At 40.7% G+C, this 20896-nt stretch overlaps 1 protein-coding gene and 1 long non-coding RNA gene across 6 annotated transcripts in view; one reads left to right on the forward strand and one right to left on the reverse strand.

Annotated features, from left to right (window-relative positions):
* The window catches only part of RAD51B (RAD51 paralog B), a 523185-nt gene that overhangs the window by 53654 nt on the left and 448635 nt on the right, over positions 1-20896 (reverse strand). The window lies entirely within an intron of this gene.
* Positions 4532-10120, forward strand: LOC123647609. Of its 4 annotated transcripts, XR_006738295.1 has the most exons (4): positions 4532-4640; positions 5200-5303; positions 9633-9775; positions 9993-10120. It is a non-coding gene; the product is annotated as an uncharacterized LOC123647609 (long non-coding RNA). The 4 variants fall into 4 exon arrangements; XR_006738296.1 differs by lacking the exon at positions 9633-9775; XR_006738298.1 differs by lacking the exon at positions 5200-5303.

Consider the following 20896-nt stretch of genomic DNA (forward strand, 5'->3'; position numbering starts at 1 on the left):
CCCTTAATATACAGTCATGCACTGCATAGCAATGTTCAGGTCAACAACATACTGCATATATGATAGCGGTCCCATAACATTATAATGATTCTAAAAAATTCCTGTTGCCTAGTAGTATCATAGCCATGGTAACATCATAGTACAACCCATTACTCACATGTTTGTGGTGATGCTGGTGTAAACAAACCTACTGTATTGCCATTCATATAAAAGTGTAGTATAATCATGTATAGTACATAATACTTGATAATAGACAGCTATGTTACTAGCTTATGTGTTTACTATACTATACTTTTTATCATTATTTTAGAGTATACTTGTTCTAGTTATTAAAAAATAGTTAACCATAAAACAGCCTCATGCAGGTCCTTCAGGAGGTATTCCAGAAGGCGGCATTGTTATCACACAAGATGGACAGGTCCATGCATGATATTGCCCCTAATGACCTTCCAGTGGGACAAGATGTGGAGGTGGAAGACAGTGACATTGATGATCCTGACCCTGTGTAGGCCTAGATTAATGCGTGTGTTTGTGTCTTAGTTTTTAACAAAAAGTTTAAAAAGTTAAAAAAAATCTTAATCTTAAATATAGGAAAAAAAAATCTTACAGAATAAGCATATAAAGAAAAAAAATTTTGTGCGGCTGGGCAATGTTTGTGTTTTACGCTGTGTTATTACAAAAGAATCAAAAAGGCAAAAAAATTAAAACATTTATAAAGTAAACAAGCTATAGTAAGCTAAAGTTAATTTATTATTGAAGAAAGAAAAATATTCTTGATAAATTTAGTGTAGCTTAAGAGCATACAGTAATGTCCTAAGGCCTTCACATTCACTCATGGACTCACCCAGAGCAACTTCCAGTCCTGGAAGCTCCATTGCTGGTTAAATGCCCTATTCACACGTACCATTTTCCATCTTTTATATATTTGGAAATGTTTATATATACAAACACCATGTGTTACAGTTACCTACAGTATTTAGGACAGTAACATGCTGTACAGGTTTGTAGCCTAAGAGCAATAGACTATACTGTATAGCCTACATAGGTGTGTAGCAGGCTATACCATCTAGGGGTGTGCAAGTATACTCTATGTTTATACAATGACAAAATTGCTTAAGATGCATTTCTCAGAACATATCCCTGTTGTTAAGCCATGCATGACTGTGTAAGAAGGCTGACTGAGTCCATGTCCGATTTATGCAAGCATGCCCGAATCACTTAATACAAGATCTGAGACACAGAGGATGCTTATCATACCGATTAAATGACTAATTAATAAGTTATCTCCACTAATGTTTGAAGTATGTCATATACCTGTTTTAGCAGCAGATTTACATTCTTAATTTTATCTTGCTTTAGTTAAAATTAATAGACTTACATTTTTCAAGTAAACTCTAGAAGCTAGTTGCTTAGATGCCTGCTAAGTGATAGGATAAAGTGAAGCTGATCTTTAAAGTTTGCCAAGAAAAAGTTACAAGTGAATAATAGGAGTTGCTAATTAGTTAAGTAATTTTTTTTTTTTTTTTTGGTGATAAACTGTAGGAGTTTCTCAGGTCTAAAGGAAGACACAGGATGTCTTCAGAGGTCAGAGCCACATTTGGGCCAGTAGTGACTATTTAAAGAACTCCATGTTGCTAAACCAATGAGAACAGTATAAAAAAGCACCCATATGCTTTGCTGTTTTCTAGACAGGTAAATTCAAATCCTAAGAAAGGGCCATGAGTGCAAATGCCCACAGAAAAGTTTCCAATGGAAACCTTAAATGAGCAAGCTTGAGGAGATGTATTTTCAAGAGTGCTTACAAACATTAACCTACCACAAGAGTAATAACAGCAAGTCCTTGAAAGTTAATGATAATAAAAGAAAATATTTTTAAGGTACTATATGAGTATGCTAGGCACTATGTGGGCCCTTTATATAGGGAAGGCTTACGTGTTGTTTGAGCTTCATCTCTTAGTTACATCTTTTTTGATCCTCACAACAACTCTACGAAGTAGGTAATATTATCATCCTTATTGACAGACTGAGGCTGTGACAAATTAAGTCCCTCTCCCATGGTCACATGGTTGGCTAAGAACACAGCCAGGGTTCGAAACCAGGCCAACTGAGTCTTAACCACTGCTCCACTTAGTCTTCTCTGAGCTTATGATGTCTCTCAAGTCAAATCAGCTGCTATTCTGCCAGCCCCCAGGGGCCCTTAGGAAAGGCCTGAGAGCCCAAAGGCCCACCTCTGGGAGGTGTGTTGTGAGGGCCTTATCACTTATCTGAACTCTGCAAGTCACTCAGGCTCCACATTCGGCTTCCTCTGTTCTGATGTACAGCGATAACCCTGGGCAAGGGGTTTCCATAAAGACAGCACATACCCTGCCTTGGCAAGTGATTTAACCTCGCTCCACTGGCCCAGCAGCTGGATTCATGCAAATCAGGTGGCCTCGAACTGACCCTCCGGCCAGAGGCTTAAAAATCTGGTCAGGATTGGAAAGTTATTTCACTTGATAGGGCCTCAAATATAGAAAAACAGTTGAAGGGTGACTACAGTGGTAGGATCACTTGAGAGAGGGAGGTGGGGAAGCTATCAGTTACTATAAATTTGTAACCTTATTTTCAACTAGAAAACTTAGTGGTCTCTTAAGTCTTTTGACTTTCAAGCATTCCTACAAGTAGAGCTAGCATAAATGAACACTAGTGCTGTTCATGGGAAACTTAAGGTAGGAGGAATCTGCTTACTGGCTTTTCAGAAAAGGTGATTTCCTGCCCAATGACCTAATTGGTCAGGAAACAGATAAGTGAATTTTATCTATGCTCATTCGAAACAGAAGTACTAAAAATTGGGGCACTCTCTCCCTCTCTCTCCTTTTTGATGATTGTGATATTTAGACCTGCCAAGGCAGTATGACTTCATTGTCTGGAATCTGGTTAATTCCAATACAAATGAAAATCAAATAAATGAACTGGGCTTTGAAAATATTTTTAGTTTTGAGGATTTTTCATTGTCACAGGATTGAGCCTGCAGACGTATTTGGTTAAGCTATATAGAGCAAATCTAATTTATTCACACTGAAGTCAGGCCTCTCTATAAAAGACTGTGGGAACATTCATTCCCCACTCTCTCAGAGACTCTTTTAGGTAAGTCAAAGCATGTTCTCTTTCTGTGATTGCTAACCCATCTGTAAAATGTGAATAATAATTCTTGCCTCCAGGCAACCAAAAGTTCTTGGTGACCCTTAGATGAAGACACTTGATATCTATAAATGACAGGAACAATGATGATCAAACACTGAAGATGAAATTCTAGGGAGAAAAGTTTAATCAGCATCTTCTACATTTTTATTTATAATTATTTATATTTATATTTATTTATAATATATAATATACTTATATTTATTTATATATATTTATATATTTATATATTATATATTATATATATTTATATATTCATATATAAATATATATTTATATTTATTTATAATCAGTGTCTTCTACAATTCTCATTTAATAATGAGGCAAGATAGTAAAGCTTAGTTATGAAACAGTTAAAACACCAGGATTTGGATTCTGAAATATCTTTCATGACTACTATCTTTTGGATCCAATTCCCTACTCATCTGGAGTGGGAGTTGGTTACAAAGACAAATTTCTCACAGGCAAGAGCTCTCTCCCTGCTCTGTACACATGGGGTGTAGCCCTCGTGCAATCAGACTGGAGGAGGATAAGCAGGTTGCCATGTAGCCTTGATTTCCAAAAAGGTAATGGGCTTCTGGTACCAACCTGTGTCAGTATTTACAAGGGGCCTCTTGGGGAGCCTTTAATGAGAAAGCTCCTTCTCTGAAAACATTTCAATTTATGACTCCCGTGCTAAGCATTTCTGGGAGGTCAAACAGAATCTCTAGTGCATGACAGAAAAATGTTTGCCCTGTAGCAAAAGGGTCGACTTCAAAAGAATAGACTTTTCCATGTTAAAAAAAAAAAGTAAAAAAAAAAAAAAAACCCAAAGCAATGACTCCCAGAATAGGAACAGAGGGGAAGTAAAAGTTCACGGCCTTGGAGGACTGGATATTCTGGATATTTGGTCCCTCCTCTCCCTTCAGATGAAAGGCAACTCACTGAGACTAGAAAGAGGAAATTTGAAAAAAGGAATAAAAAACCTGTAAATGTTTTCAGGACTGAAATAAATCCAGGGAAGCAGATGGTATGTTGCCATTGGAACTGACGTTAGGTAAATTTTTTATCTCTTGTCCTCACGTCCTGAAGCGTGTTCTATGTAATGCATGATAGCACATCGTCAGCTGCAGCTGGGAGGTAGGACTCTGCAGGTCTATTTCTGACTCAGCTGTGGGTTTGTAATGAGACCAGGTGGGAGGAGGAGAGTTGTGTAACAAAGAACATCAGAGTAGGCCTTGGAAATGACCAGTTACATCATCTCTCTAAGCCTCAGTTTCCTCATCCATGACAAGAAGGGGTTGTTCAAAATGATTTCAAAAGTTCCTGCCTGTACTAAAAAACTGAGTCTATCATATTTTGATGGCGAGAAATTAGTTCCTCGTTCAGAACCTCACTTTTTCCAGGAAGTTTGAGAATGCTCTATTCCACATGCTGTCTTTGAATTGCTGTGCCCTACCCAGCACCCATTTACGCCTGAAGTGAGTACAGACATGTGGTCCTTTTCCTGATAGCAGATTTCTCTCCAGACTAAAGGTTTTCTTGGTCTATCCTACTTACTAAAACTTCATGCTTCAGCATGTTTTTAAAATTGGATTATCCATTTGAACTGGAGAAATGACTGAGAATCTTGGTTACCCCCAACAGAAAGATGAAAGTAGAGAAATAATTTAGATCTGCTTTTCCCTAAATTTCCCAGAGTAGTCTAAGTTACCTCTGTTGCTGGATCATCAGTTCTTGTTCTATACAATGCAGAAAGAATTTCAGCAACTAAAGGTGAAGAGGATGAACGAATTATAAAAGAGGGAGACTGCCTAGAAGAGGCTATTTTTAGAATAAGGATTCAAGATTACCTACAAGCTCCATGAGGCCACAAGGCAAAGATATCAAATAAAAGAGACTGAGACAGGCTCAGACATCTATCCTCTGGCAAAAGTAGTTTCCTTGGGGGCTTATGGTTCACTAACTGAACCTGTGAACCAGCTGTATTTAGTGTGCACTCTACTTCCTCGGGTCTCTAAAACTGACAATGGTCTATAGGTCAAGTTCCAACGGAAGTGATATTTCTGACCTAGCTCTATAAATAGAGCACTGGAAAAAACCCATCAGCTGCCATGGCCCAGAGACCACACGCTATGTATTAAGTAAGTAACCACAGTTATCTGTGCTACCATTTTAGAAGGAAAAAAAAAAAATCTTTTGTTATTTATAATCTGTTTAGCTTTGAGATTCTCAAAATACTTTAAAACTATTAGTCTTCTTTCAGATTTACAAATAAATGATCTGAAGCATAAAACCATGTACTAACTGCCTCACCCAGTGCCATCTGCCCACTGAGGAAAGCATCTGGTCTAGTAAAGAATAAGGCTGCTTCACTTTGGTAAAGCAGAAAATTTCATTCCCAATGTCTCTTAGCTAGAGGTGAAAGGGGTGGATGAGACTCCACTGCACAACACACCTAGGCCAATCCAAGTCAAAGTAAAATATGTTACTGAGGAAGGTAAGAAATGTGAAGCAGAAGACAGGAAAAGGTGGGGCAATCAGAACCTCTGGAATGCAAGAGGTAGGGATGGGTTCATCCTCCACAGCAGAAGGTGGGGCAGAAGCAGGGGTGAGCTAATTACTTGGCTAGAGACTGTTGTGCACTAGCACAAATCACTCAAACAACTCCACTGGCTTTTGTATGGAGAGAAAATACTTCAAGTTTCTCAGATTGTTAGAGTGATCATTTAAGTTATCATCCAATCGGGACACTTTTAAAAATGGAATAAGGAGTTAATAATTATATTGGGATAACAGAGATAAATTGGGATTGTTTTGGACAAAACAAGATGTAGGGTCACCCTATAGAGATACCATGTAGGAACTGTCCAGGATCAGGGTAAGGATGCTCACTTTATAAGAAAAGGGTCAGTCGGGAAACCAGCCCATTTGCCAACCAAACAGTTCTGTAGGGGATACTGCATAGGATTCCTCTGCTGTTCACGGTGACAATCATCAGGATCCTCAAAGATAGCTAGGAAAACAACAGTAGCCTTAAGAAGAACTGTACTAGAGTGAATAGAAAGAAGCAACCTCCTTCTACCAGCTTAGTTCCCAACCTTCTCCGGAAGGTCATATCCCTAAACCTTTTCTCCAATAACACAGCTTTCCTCTTGTTACCTTCTATCTAAGGGGGAAAATATCCTGAATCGTGACCTGTAGCTAAGTCTCCTGACCTTTTGAAAAGAACTTTTTCATTAAAAATAAATTCACTCATCACAGAAAATACATACCTCCCTTAAATAAATACTAGCAAAATAAAACAAAGAAAAAACAAAAACCCAACCATTTAAAGAAATCTGCAGTACTTTTTTTTTTAAAATTAGGTTCATTCAAGATAAGCCAGGAAGATGCTTACACGAAATGATGTTGTTTCCCCTGCCCCCTACAATGCCCTCTTATCCATTTGCTGTGAATTCCTCACACCAATCAGCTGACCTGGTAGAAGCTTGGCTTTCCTGCTCCCATTGTAGAATCTGAGGCAGCAGAAGGATGCCAGAGCTGGATTCTAGTAAGCTTTGTGTATTATACATGGTCATCATCTTATTTTTTGACCATGTGCTATTTGTTTCAGGCAATACTGGCTGAGGCAGAAGGAATACAGCTGCTTATTCTGATCTCAGATTGGGTATACCCCTAACTGCTAGAAAAAAAATCACCCCCAGAAGTGAGCTGCCTTTGGAGAGAGCTGGGAAGGGTAAAATCCTTTATAAGTCACTATTCCTGGGGAGATTTGAAATATAGTAAAGTAATTTGGTAGCTTTAAATATCCAAGGAAGTAGCTTGGACAATGAGAAAGCCAGGTGACAACTCACCTGACTGAAGAGCAAGGGGATGTACTAACAGTTATGTGGTTTGCCTTCGGGAAATCAGCTCACAGGGCAAACTTAGGACTGGGAAAAGGTCCTTTCCTAAGGCCTTAGTCGATGCAGCCCCAGGCCTGGGTAAGCCTGCTCTTGCTTCAGGCCCACACTGGATCCCTGGCTCTTTGCAAACAGTAAGGACAGAAGAGGAAATGAAATGCTATTGTTTATCAGGAAATATGTTCTTGAAGAAAAATATTCCTGTGAAAACATCGGTGGCTTAAAAAACCATTAATGCAAAAAGACATTTCAACTAAATGCAATGTCTAATCCTGGACTGCATCCTGGAAAAATTTGCCATAGAGTACATTACCGAGACACCTGGCAAAGTTTGAATATTGACAGTATATTAGATAATAATATTGTATCAATACTAATTTCCTGGGTGAGATCATAGTATTGTGGTTATGTAAGAGAAGTTCTTGTTCTTAGCAGATAAATACTTAAGTATTTGGGGATGAAAGGTCATGATATCTATAACTTATTCTCAAATGGTTCAGCAAAAATAATAATAAAAAATCAACAATATTATGAAAGTAAATTGGTCACAAAAATATGCCAGAGAGATAAAACAAATGTAGCAAAATGTTAACAATCTAGGTAAAGGGTATCTAGGGAGTTCATTGTACTTTCCCTGGAACTTTTCTGTAGGTTTGAACTCTCCCCTACCCCTACACCACCAAAAAAATATATATATATATTTGTGTGAAAATATAGCTCAGCCTATCCTGAAAGATTGCCTGGGCCAGTGATACAAAATCAGGACACAGGACTGGCTCTCTGGAGAAATTACTAGGGCATTGTCTCTTATGTGTTCTATGCATCAGAATCATCTGTTAACTTTTAAAAATGCAGAATCCTAGGCCCCATCCCAAACCTAATGAATCAAAATCTCTGGAGGTGGTGCCCAGGAGTCTGCGTTTTCAAAAAGCTCTCCCAGATTACCTTTATATACACCAACACTGGAAAAAATCATGTATTAGGCATTCTCTGTTTTGTTTGCAATTGTAGACTCCTCAGGCCCTAGGGACAGTCAGTGTACTGTTATGGATGCATTCGCATTAGAAAGTCTCCACCTAGTATCTTGTGATGCGGCTCTATATCTTTTCATCTTGGAAGACATCATTCTGGAGAATGCCCTTTGGCCCAGTTTTTAAGACTGACTTAATCCCCCACCCTACTTCCCAAGGGGAATAGGGGAGAGAGATGTAAATGCTCTTAGAACTACCATAATTCATCTGCTTGGAGTGTTAGAGGAGCCACCCAAAACACTAATTCACAAAGGCTTGGTGCAGGAGGGCCAGCGGACAGCCTGTGTGTGAAACAGGCCAAGGATGGTGCCGGGCGGGTCCTTGCTCAGAGACCCTCATTAAGGTCCCTCCTCAGTCATGCTCCTTGACCTGCATTTCTTCAAGACACGAAACATGGCTCAGGTTTCAGAGTTCAAGCTCTCCTTTGTTTCCTTAGTGAGAACAGGAAAAGAGCACAAGCACAGGTGCAGAAGACAGAAGCCCTGAGGGGCTGTGAAAACTCTAGCGTGCATAAGCACATTTGATGCATTCAACTTACAGTGTTTCGTCTGATCCCTCGACATGGGTACAATACTTATTCCCATTTCATAGCCAGAGAAGTAACTTGACCACTGAAACCCACCTAGGTGGAGGCAGAGCTAGGCCCAGAGCCCAGGCCTTCTACGACTTTCTGCCATCCTGCCATCTCTGCTGCTTCCCTGCAGCATCAGAGAGCCATGGTGGACAATGCTTTTAACTATCACCTTGCCCACAGTGTGAAGATTTATTGTTATGCTTTTCCTCCCTCTCCATCTCCATCGGCCTCTTTGGGAAGGAGAAGTATCCTGATAGGAATCAGCACAGATCATGTGTGTGGGAGGGAATGGAATGCTGGCCTCACATGTGTCTGCTGCCCCTGCAGCCTCTGAGAATAGAGTGGGGGTAAGAAGGAGAATGTTAAATAGTTTGGTAGAGGCAACTCCAGCGTCCTGGGCTGCCTGAGGTTTAGACAACAGCCCAAAGGATTTTCCTTTTCCCACTGTCAGTCTGGCTGCAGAGGTCCTGCAGTACAGCTTGCGTTTCCTGGACCATCTGGGCTCCCTGAGTCAAGGGGAGGAGGAGCTGCTGCACTTCTCCTTTTTGGGGCATGCACTCATGTAAGGGATGTCCCCATGGCCACCAAGCCAGCATAAGGTTCACAACAAATTGCGGCCACAGGAGGGAAGGCAATTCCATTTGTGACAGGAATTCACAGCTCACAAGTTTCAAGGTCCAAACAATGTGCAGATTGCCAGCATGTGGGGGTCCTGAGCAATGGAGATGACCTTGTTTTAACTTCCTCAAGTATCCCTTCTCACGAGAGTCCCAGTCCCAGAAGGGACAGTCAAGTACTTTCAGGCAGCCACCTCATGGCAGGAGAGGGAACTGATGAACAAAATGTGCTGATGCCAGCAGGGTTATTTTAATTGAGGGGAACTGGTTTGGGTGGCAGTAGGCAGTCAGTACACATCTGCAAAATATGAATTCTTAAGCAAAGCAATTTCCTTCTTCCTCGAAGGCCAATGTTTATCCAGAAATGGGACAGAACTATGGGTTTACTGAAAATGACCAGCATCAGCAAAGTGATCAAGACCACCAACTTTGCGTAATGTGTCCCACATCTCAGACGTCAGTTGATGTATTACAGTAAAGAATTATGAGGTAACATTTTGGGGTAATTAGCGTGTTGCAGGCGCTAGGCTAAACACCTCAAATACATTATCTCTATGAGGGAGGTACCATTATCATACCAATTTTCTAGGGAAGGAAGCTGAGCTATAAAGAAAGTGATTTGCCCAAGGCCACCTGGTAAGTGGCAGAGCCAGGATTTGAACCCTGTGGTCTGACTCGTTATTTTTCCTTTCATTGTTTCTTTCAGCCATTTAGAAAGTATTACAAGTGACCATTCGTCCCCTCTCTGGGAGGGAGAACTCATGGAATTCACACTCCCTCCATTTTCTGGACACCCTATTCATTTTCTTTTCCTCATTAAACTGTAATATTCAATTTTTTATTCAGCGTTATCTGTGCCTTTCTAGAAAAGCATATTTTAATAATGTTCTCTCCCTATTATTAAAAAACTCTTGGTCATATGATAGGTTTCTAGAAATTGATACCAAAGAAAAATAAATCTCCAGATTTTCTCCGACTGAAAATATGTAAAGTAACCCCAGTTGCCAAAATCATGACTGGCTTTCCTGTGACTATAATCTCCACATCTGGTTCATCTTCTTTGCCAGAAGTGCATGATTGTATATCTCTTTATATCTTTGGATGTTTCTATATTTTATGACATTTCTAAGTAGAATTGCTATGTTAATCATCATCATAATCCTACTGATAATTACGTTATTTCTTTTATCAGTGTTAATTCTACAGTGAAAAAATAAAGCAGTGGGAGGGAAATTTGAGAGTAAGAAAGCCCTGCAGGAAGCCCATTAGCCCATTTTTTTCATCTGTAACGTGGCTATGGGATGGGAAGAGGGGCAATAATCATAGCTAACATTTACAAGCATCTACTGTGTGCCAGAAATGGTTCTAAGTGCTTTACATAATAAAAAATCTCCTAATCATCTCAATAACAATATGAAGTAGATACTATTAGTGTCCCCATTTTATAGATGACAAAACTTTACCTACGTCTGTATAGCTAGTAAGAGGCAGAGACAGGCTGGCTCCAGGGCCTGTGCTCTAGCCTTATAACGCCGACACACAGCCAGGGCCGGGAGTCCTCGTTCTGAATACTTCCCGTGTCAGCAGCAGAGTTAGACCCTAACAGCGGATTAGTATAACATCCTTACCCCAGGACAGCCTATAAAGTTTTCATGACATTACCACAGACTCATCTTGTTTATGAAACAAAGTAATGGCACAAACAGAAGAATCATACGTTAAGAATTTTTTGAAGTAAAAGATTGTATCATCATTACCCTTAAGGAAAGTTACGTGCCTAACGTTTCATGCTTGGCCGCTAGTCAGTACTGGGACAGACACCTCTCATGTCCACTCCTTGAGCCAAGACTATTGCTTCACCTAGAAGGCACCACGGACTCCCTGCTGGAATCCAGGCACCTCTGTAGTTATATTAACATGTGGCTCTGTTCAAGGCGAAAGGGACCACTACACCAGCTCCACAGCAGTCTGGACTCTAAATTAGAAACAGCACAACAACAATGTAGCAACAACAACAAAATAATAATAAAATAAGTGGTGGAAAGATCTCAAGGGCATAAAAATTTCCTTAAACTGATCATCAAGGGAAGGAAAGAGAGGGCCCCTTCTTTAAAGAAGCAAGTGCCTGCCAGCAGGAACCTAAAACTTATTATTATTCTGTATTTTCTTTTTTCACAACTGAAAAGTTTTTCTATTCTCCCTCTCCTTCTCTATCAAAAGAATACCCCCACGACAATCACAACCTTTAAAAGTAGCAAGCCTTCCCTTAAAAAAAAATGTAAAAATAAAAACTCTAAAACCCATAGTGGTTGCAAAACAGCGTTGTATGGAGGAAGGGCAAGTTTTATCTTAAGAGAGGCTAATTTCATAGGATTGGGAAAAGAGAGAGATGAGAGGTAAAAAGGGTGGGAGCACAGAGGCAGGGGAGGCGGGAGAGGAGGGGATCAAGGAGGAAGAATCGCTGGCTTTAAAAAGCAACATTGTCCAGAGAGGTGAAAGGGAACAGATGGCCGTGGAGAATGTGGCCCTCAAAGCCCCGAAGAAAGGGGCGATGCTGACAGATCTTGCTGTTTCCCATTGACGCCTGAATGTTCTGGTGTGGGGAGCCGAGGCCAGTGCAGGGGACAGACCTCTGTTCCCAGCAGCTCGCTGGGGCACTGGCGCTGAGGCTCACTGAGAAAAAGAGCAGGCGGGGGTGGGGGGAGAAGCAGCTGTGGCCACAGAGGGAAAGGACAGCGGGCAGCAGTGGGGACGTGCGGGCGTCCACAGCCCTCTCTTCTGGCTGGCCTGAGGTCAGCCCAGCACTGGTCTTTGCCCTGGCAGAGGTGAGGGAAAGGACAGGAGCCAGGGCCCAAAGTCTCAGCATCCTCCCCCCCGAAAACCCACCGGGGGAGGCATGTCTGGGATAAAATAAACACCTTGGGACAGGGAAATGAAGAAAATATTCCAAATGTTTTTAGAGGATTGAGACCGTCAAACTACAATAAACAAGAAATCTGGGTCTTTGAAAAAGGTCAGAGAATTCTGCCAAGTAAATCTTATATTAATTCATGGAGTCTCAGGGCAGAGAAGTGATTTGCTGAGGAAAACACAAAAATAAGTTGGTGGCAGACTCAGGAAGGAATCCAAGAGGCGGTCTCAAGAGGTCTGAGTCAGTCCCTAAAGAGGTACAGGATTCAAAGTGGGCTTGCCCGGCACACGGGCCGAGAGGAAGGGCAGAGAGAGGTCTCTGGTGCCCAGGGTGCGTTCATGTATATATGTGGGTCAGGCAAGGAAATGGGACTCCTGTGGGCTCATTGCTTGGGGCTGTACCACACTGGAGGATCGTTATTGGAGACTCCAAAGTCATTAAAGAGCAGCACTAGTACAGGACCCTCTGGCCAGCTGGCGGACCTGTCCTTCCAGGAGGGGAGAGCCCGACAGCCCCTGCAGATGGAGGCCTGGAGAATGGGAAAGGAGAGGAATGGTGTGCGGAAGCAGTGATTACAAAGAGGCTCATAAACTTCAAGGGACAAAGATGCAATCAGCGTAATTTCCTTAATATAACTTTGATCAGAAAAATTATTGTTCCCAATGACATCTTGACCTCTTCTTACATCCTCCAGAAGGTGATGATAAAATTTAGCCTTGCTCCTGCCCACTAAGGAGGGAGCCACATTTTTCCTGGCTAATTGTCCAGTCAGCCCATGGTGACCACACAAGCTCAAAACATTTTCTGTCTTCTTCCCTGGCCCTGAAAATGAGAGAGACTTGAATTCGGAGCTGAGAGTCTTGAAACAGCAGGGACCAGGTGTGGAGAAACAGATCCCTTATCAGAATAATCATTTGGAAACATTCTCACACATATCAGGCCCCTGTAAACATTTCTCATCTAACCCTCTGTGGGAGTAAAGGAAGTTAAAGGGGGCTATAAATATATTTAGTGACTTAGCAAATTCACCTTCACCTGCCTCCATTTCCATGTGAGAGAGCGTGCCACAATGGTCAACAAGCCCCATATACTGCACTGTACATACATCTGAGTTACTGAGAAAATTCCCATGGAGCGGCACAGTCAAAAAAGATCATCCATGATAAAGACTTTGCCTTTCATTTCCCTGCTTCATCCAAATTGCTCCCCAGGCGCTTTAGATTTAGAAGCTCCACTAATCAACCTTATAAACAGCAGCCCAGCAGCCACTGCATAGAAATTACTTTGTATAGCTCCTAAGTGAAATTACCCCGAGGAATAGAAGATGCCCAGGGCTTTAACAATCACAACATAACACAACCCCGGTATGAGAATAGAAGACAAGCACACTTTGACATCCCAATTGAAACTCCAGGCTGAATCCCACATAGAAGAATGTAATTACCTTTCCTAGTTTGACGGTACACTAAAGAAATTGGAGAAGTGGAATACCTATTAGGTCCCCACTAATCCTCCTCCTAAATTCAAAGCAGGGCTAGTCCCTGGAATTCATTTCTGAGTATTCTTCCTCTCCACTATTGTTAAACAGCTCAATTGATAAGTGCTTCCAGCTAATAATGCTTTCTACTGAGCTCACCCCTCCTCTTTCCCAGCAGCTCAAAGCACTTTACAAATATCACCTCATTATTCTTTATAACACTCAAGTGAGCCTGATAGGTGGAAAGGTTCATTATCTTCTCCTTACCAATAGAGGAAATAGACAAAGGAAGGAGAAGTGACTCGCTGAAGCCAACAAAGCAGAGGCAGAACTGGAACTAAAACTCAGCCATTCCCCTGCCTCTAAATGTGCACATGTCCTATGTCAGCTTGTAAAGCCGTTCTGCTGACAGGGCAGGATTTTCTTGCTGTGGGATGTGTTGTAATCAACAGGTCTGCAGAATTGGGGCACTGGGCTGGAGGGGAAAGGGCCTGGTTCGAGATGGACAGGCCCCAGTGAATGGCCTTAACTAGTTCAGATTGTTCTTCACCTCTCAGTCTCAGTGTCTTCCTCAGAAAACAAGGTGTTTAGATTAGAGATTCTTTCACGTTTCTTCCAGCTCTTAGATAATTGGTGAAGTGAGAGTTTCTAAAGATGGATTCTATTTTTCACTAGCCCCCGTGACCATCAGGAGCTCATTCCTCTTATAAGCCTGAAATAGCATCCATGTCTCTTTATAGTGTACGCTATGTCACCCACTGTCCACCCAGTGGGGATCAAATCGTCAGTTCAACTTGGCAATGGGAGAGATGATCCTGGGGAATCAAGGCCAAGGACTAAAGAAGAGACAGAGGCAGGCGGGGAGCAGGAAGATTGAAAACTAGAAGGGTCATAAAAGGAAAAATTGGCAAACAATGTCTTGAATTGTGTCTCAGTCCTAATCAGGGGCATTCCCTACAGTCCAAAGAACCTATGACAAGTCCTCCAAAGCATAAGAAGGCCCCAAAGAAACAGCTTGCTTTGGTTTTCCCAAATAAAGGATTCACTTGCCAACCCCAAAACCCATGTGAACAATGCCCCAATGTACCCTGTAATAGTGGTTTTCCATTTAAAGAGAATTTCATTTTAATGAAATAACATTGATGTGCCTTCCTCAAGTTAATTAAAACAGGATTATACAGGTGGCTTCATAGTTTATAATTTGTGTTGCTTGAGCCAGATAAATCTGAACCTTTAGAAAACCTGCAGTATTTCATCTCTCTGATCTTCTACACGTTCTTTTCCTAAATGATCCTTTGCTACTCCTAATTTGCCACAAAAAGAGTTGGAGAGGGAGGACATTTAGTAAAATCAACATTTGTTTATAGGAAAAGCAGCCCCCACAACCAGAATAATGACCTTGGAAAGTGTTTTGGGTGATGGGCCGATTGCAGTGACTGGATATAAAGGACTGACTGTGCAGCTGCCAGAAAGAAACACATTTTTGTAATATCTGAGTTGTTTCTATTGGCCTGGTCTGCCTTGCATTCACCATGGGAACTGAGTCAACAAGTTTGCTTGCTTTTCTTTCAGTGATTACAGAGCACTCTTTTTTTTTTTTCTTCTACATACAGGGTAAAAGGGGTAAAGAATAGATATCTCCTGAAAGTCAAAGGCTTCTTGATTTAAAAAAAAATGAATATAATTTTATTTATCTCCAAGTCCAGCTGTAAAGGCAACTGGTTGCAAGCTCTGTTCCATCTGCTCTCTCTGAGGACCTCAGCCTACCCTTGTGGAACCTTCTTTCTGGGAAGTTAAAGAATTTCCAGGATTAGCTCAAGGCTTGAGGCTGCCAACTGTGACAATCTACAAAGGTCTCTTAGGTAATGATTCAGACCCCATTTATGCTCAAGGCCAAGATGGCCCCCAGTGAGTCGGAAATATTCTCATTTTCTGGACCTAGACCATACCGTGGGTTGACCTTCCAAAATTTTGGAAGGGCAAGTTCAGCCAGCATCTCTGCATACTAAAGACTCAATAACTAATAACATAAATGTAATTGAACTTGAATAGCAGGGGTTAAGAGGTCACCAGAAACAAGTTTAAAAAAAAAAAAAACACAAGAAAAGAAAGGAAGGAAGAGAGGAGAGAAAGAGAGAGAAAGCCTGCCTCATACATTTAATAACAGTTTATCTCCACCACTTAATACTGGAGGAAGGTATCTTGTAAACATCTCCTGCGCTGAACTTTTGAATTCTCCAGAAGAAAGCCAATTTTCCAATGTTGATTAGGTAAAATGCCAAATTCCTCTCACCATCACAATCCTGAACTGGGGAGGAATGAATCAATACTCTCAGCTTGTCAGGTACCCTGAAGATGAGTAAGATCTTAGATCCTACCAGGGACTGCACTAATGTAATGGGGTCTAGAGGTTCCCCTAATCACTCCTCAGACATTCTTTCCCTGTATTTCCTAAATAGAGCAGATACCCGGGAGTTGAGGAAACATCAAAGTAAGCTTCTTACCCAGCTCTGTGACCAACTTATTCTGTGACCTCCTTAAACCTTGGTTTCTCCTTTTGAAAAACGAGGGAGTAGGACTAGAGAGCCTCTAATATCCCTTCCAACTCTTAAATATCCTACAACTATTATATCTCTGCATAGACTGGCTCCAGCACATTTCCCAGTCACAGCATATTCTCTTTTAGTTTCATCCAGTGCTGGTCTCCAAGAGTCCCTGACAGTGTCTGAGGAGTCTCAGGCCATAAATTCAAGTTACTGGCTAACAGGAATATTTACTTCTGTCACCCCTGCAGGGTAAAGTCAATGTCAGAATACTAGTGTTCCAGGTGACCTCACTTAGGAAAACCCAATGGCATATGCCAATAGAGGCAATCCAAAATGGGTAAGGATGAAGCATTAGCAAGTAAATCAAAACTATAATGGGTTAAGCTCACAGTATGAACATCTAGGAAATAAATGGGTAACTTTTAAAATAAATAACCAGAACTTCAAGGCTTAGATTTTTCCACTACTCAAGATTTGCAATCTAGTTATGACCCAACTCAGCAACTATATCCATAACAATGGATTTCCACAATGTTGGTTGAGGAAATTTTAAGAACAGTCAGCAACTCCAAGGAACTTTTCATTCAAGGACTCCAAAATGTTATGTAAGTATTATTTCTTATGATCCCAAACAGATGTGGAGATGAGGCTCTTCATCTGAGAAATAAGGAACATTTTACAGACTTGCTCCAGGTTATAGAGTAAGCCAGGAATTGAACAGAGAGACTCCAACAAGCCACTCTCAGAATTATCTGGTTCCTAATCTGTTACTCATTAGCAGAATACCTGGGTTTAAAATAGTAGAGAAAAATTCAGAAGATTCATTGAGAAACAGGCCCAACTTGGTCTTCAGTATCAGATTACCCTAGAAATGCAGTGTCCCATTTGTTTATTACTTTTATTTGGAAGTCTTCTGGAAGCCTAACCAGGATGGACCAAATCTAGATCTGACAAAATGATTAACATAAACACTAATGTGTGTTCTTGATTTTTTAAAAATTTCCACTTTTCTATATTACCTTTCAGGTCAATTCAGAATGCAGCCTCCTTAAGATAGACCAACATTTAGAACATGTTGGCAGATGTGAGATATTGAACAAAAAACAAAATCACAAAGTAATATGTGTATTATGGTCTAATTTTTGAAAAAAACTTACATAAATATTTATATACATAGAAAATGGCCACAATTACAAAAGTTGGTATTTTACATTATCTTACTATAGGTTTATAATTTTTATTTTCCTTTTTGGCTATTGATATTTTCTATTGGTACATAAAACAAAATGGATAAACTTCATAAACATAATGTTGAGCAAATTAAACCAGTACCAAAGAGGACCAACTATATGACTCTATTTATATAAAGTTCAAAAACAGGCAAAACTAATCTATGGTGGTAGAAGTCCATTTAGTGGTTAGTTACCTTTGGGATGAGGGTAGAGGGGTGGAATGAAGTCCTGACAGAACAGGGGAGCTTCCGGGTGCTTTTAATGTTTTGTTTCTTAATCTGGGTGCTGGTTACACATGTGTGTTCACTGAGAAAATACACGGAGCTGTAGTCTTATGATGTATACGCTTTTTTGTTTGTATATTATACTTCATTTTAAAAGTTGCTTAACAAACAAAACAAAAAAACTGAGTCCAGAGGCTGCCTCCCATACATCGTCAGGAAGTCTAGAGGAACGACTCTTTTTTGGGGCAAGGGAAGGATATTTCAAATTGTGCTTTCAATTGTACAGTTGTCTTCTTTGGGTGGTGGCACTGACAAGGAGGAGACAACTATAGCTCCATAGCTCCATTTCTGAGAAAGAGACTCTGGAATCTGGCTTTATAAAAGCAGGAGGAGAAACACAAATTTACATCATTGAAGGATCCTGACTTGTGAATATCAGCATCCTTTGCCATCTCCCTTGACAACACAGTATTAATGATGAGGCTGAAAATCCAAGTTTTCATTCAATCAGGCTCACTATAAGGGTTAATGATTCAGCCCTGACTAGATGCAGCCAGAGGGACACTTCCCACATCGAGCCTACATTCATGAAAACAGGCTAAAAGTGGCTGAATCTGGCAAAAGGGATGCTCTGTGAAGGCACAGACCTTGTATCCTCAGTGCCTAATGCAAGACCTGGCATAGCATAGGAGCTCAAAAAATATTTTTGAAGGAGTGAATGTGTAAATCCACTTTCAAAAAGAACAAAGTGTTTCAGCTCAAGTAGGAGTTACCATGAATGGTAGGTAAAGGAGAGGGAAAAGGATGAAGCAGGATGCTAGAGATTTGATTGGTGATATATGTCTCTGACTATTCCTTCAGTGTTCCTCAACTAAGCTAAGTCAGGCTAACTAAGGCATGGGGAGACTTGTGTTGCTGCAGACGTTTGGTAAAACCAACCAGAAGAATAGCAGTGTCTGACAAAAATATAATGCAAGTCGCATATGTCATTTAAAAGTTTCTAGTAGCCACATGAAAAAAATAAACAGGTGAAATGAATGTCAATCATATATTTTAGTTAGCATAATATAGCCAAAACATAATTTCAATGTGTAATAAATATGAAAATTAAGATATTTTACATTAATTCTCCCTATACTCAGTCTTCAAAATCCAGTGTGTATTTTACACTTATGGCACATTTCCTGTGCTCAACAGTTTCATGTGGCTAGTGACTATTGTATCAATAGTGCAGGTCTAGGAGGACATCCATTTGGTGGTGATGGTGGAGGTGGCGTGTGTGTGTAATAGAGAGTGTGAGAAAGAGAGACTAACTTAATGGTATTTAACACTGGTTCCATCTGTTCCTGAAGTCAGCTGCATCCCAGTCCTTAGTTTCTATAGATATGCCGGGATCTTTATGATAATCTCACTTTCTGCTTCAGTTACTTTGAGTATGGTTTCTGTCACATGCAATAAAAAGAGATAGATATAGAGAAAACTCGTCCATGGGTGCACCCTGCTTTAGAGGCATAATGCCTGTCAAATAGTAGACAACAAATCACCACTGTTGGATTTATAAATCAAGAAATAAAGTTATTAACAAAAATGTATCACCATTTTATTCTGAAGGTTCTTATGTCACTTGCTGTAGGTTGCACAACCAATTTGTACATCCCTTTTGAGAAAACATGAACCAAAGTCTAGTTCCAACTTGAAGTATTCCAGGTGCATTTTAGCTGTAAATTCTGAATCAAACAGGAGTTTAATAAGATACAGGCGCTACAAGTTACCTGGATACTATCCATCTGAGACTGCTGCAATGTAAAAGAAATTAAAATAACAGCCTTTCTATCAGCCAACATACCTCTTGCTTCATCTCGGGGTTTGTCTTCCTGCCAACACACATTTATTTTTGTGTGTCTTCAGTTAAACATGGAACTGGAGTTTGAGGGGAAATGGGTCAGTGGTTTAACTTTGCTGAGGGAAAAGCAGCAGCCACCCCTAATGTGAAAACCCAAATCACTTGGTGATTTAAATGCTATAAATAAATTTGGTATTTCAGTATTGTTGTTCATTCCACTCTATTAGGTCCAGACCTGCACGAGGGAGGTAATATCAATGAATATACAGTTTAATCTCGATTCCAATTTTTCCATGCCACAAACCAGTCTTTGGGCAACCTAAATTGTATATGCTACCCTTGTTTCTGGGATATCCTTGCAGGTGGTATAGTGCCAGTAAGTTGGAAAGGAAGGACTAAATGACAGGCAGAAACAATCATGTTCCCACTGCTTGATGGGAAACCCCTTTTGTGACTGGGAAGAGAGAGATACTGAATGCCATTAAAAGAAGTTCTTGCTTGATTTTCAGAACCTTCAATGCTAAAAGGCACATGCAATCTAGTGGGACTAGACGAGAGAGGAAGGGCTACTGGCATACTAGGTGGTATCAGGGCAGAGACTGTCAGAAAGGACCAGAAAGAGCAAGCTCTCCATTATCTCCTACTGCTAAAATTCTTGGATGAGCCTTGCCTGTGCTAAATGGGGGAGGACAGTTGCAGAATATGCTGTAACTCTTGCCATCCAGAGAGGTATAAGATATTTAGCCGGTGCCTTATAGCAAAGAAGAAATGAGGAATGGTCTGTTATTGCTACATCTGTGTGAGTCATAGGCTTGTAAATGCCTTTATATACTGTATAGATCATTCAACACTTGAGTTGGAAATTTAACTGAATTGTCTGTAGAGCTATTCCTGATTTGCCCTGGTTTAAAGGGTTAAGCAGGTCATATTTGAATTTTCTGCTCGTCCTAATTATGAGTAGAAGAGAAACTTAGCAGATGAAGCCCCCAGCAAAAAAGCAGGACACCTGAGTTCTGCCAGTAACTTGCATGTGGCCTTTGTAAGTTCCTGCTTTTATCTCAAAGTGCCCATTTGCAAAAGGGGGGCAACAATAACGTCCAAAAGATTCTGCCCTAAATGTTGATGAGAACACATAGAGAACCTGCAAACTTTGGAAAGAACGTAAGGGGAACGGATCAATGAAGCAATTAAGGGACAATCTTAAGTAACCACAAGTGCCTAAGAGCACAGACTCTGGAGCCAATCTCTGGATTTGAACTGTGGCTCTGTCACTTATTAGCTGTTTGCCTCTGAACAAATGACTTAACCTCTCAGTGCCTCAGGTTCTTCATCTTTAAATCAGAGACAGTATTGACCTCCTATGTACTATTAAATGGG

Source organism: Lemur catta, chromosome 1, assembly GCF_020740605.2.
Source record: "Lemur catta isolate mLemCat1 chromosome 1, mLemCat1.pri, whole genome shotgun sequence".
NCBI classification, from domain to species: domain Eukaryota; kingdom Metazoa; phylum Chordata; class Mammalia; order Primates; family Lemuridae; genus Lemur; species Lemur catta.